This window comes from Sinocyclocheilus anshuiensis, unplaced genomic scaffold, assembly GCF_001515605.1.
Source record: "Sinocyclocheilus anshuiensis isolate Anshui unplaced genomic scaffold, SAMN03320099.WGS_v1.1 scaffold208, whole genome shotgun sequence".
NCBI classification, from domain to species: domain Eukaryota; kingdom Metazoa; phylum Chordata; class Actinopteri; order Cypriniformes; family Cyprinidae; genus Sinocyclocheilus; species Sinocyclocheilus anshuiensis.
The window spans coordinates 105,401-105,609 of record NW_015557186.1 but is presented as its reverse complement, the minus strand read 5'-3'; the positions used below and the strand labels follow the sequence as shown (position 1 = coordinate 105,609).

General features: G+C 47.4%; 1 protein-coding gene across 4 annotated transcripts in view; it reads left to right on the top strand.

The window, feature by feature from the left end:
• Positions 1-209, top strand: part of acp7 (acid phosphatase 7, tartrate resistant (putative)) — a 16,950-nt gene that overhangs the window by 4,613 nt on the left and 12,128 nt on the right. The gene's annotated exons all lie outside the window — the stretch shown is intronic.

The following is a 209-nucleotide window of genomic DNA, read 5'->3' as shown; positions in this document are numbered from 1 at the left end:
TGTGAGAGAGAGTGTGTGTGTGTGTGTGTGTGTGTGTGTGTGTGTGTGTGTGTGTGCATCTGTGTGTGTGTGTGTGCGTGTGAGTGAGTGTGAGTGTGTCTGAGTGTGTGTGTGTATTTGTGTGAGTGTGTATTTGTGTGTATGTGAGTATGTGTGTATTTGAGTATGTGTGTGTGAGTGCGTGTGCGTACGTGAGTGTGTGTGAGGGA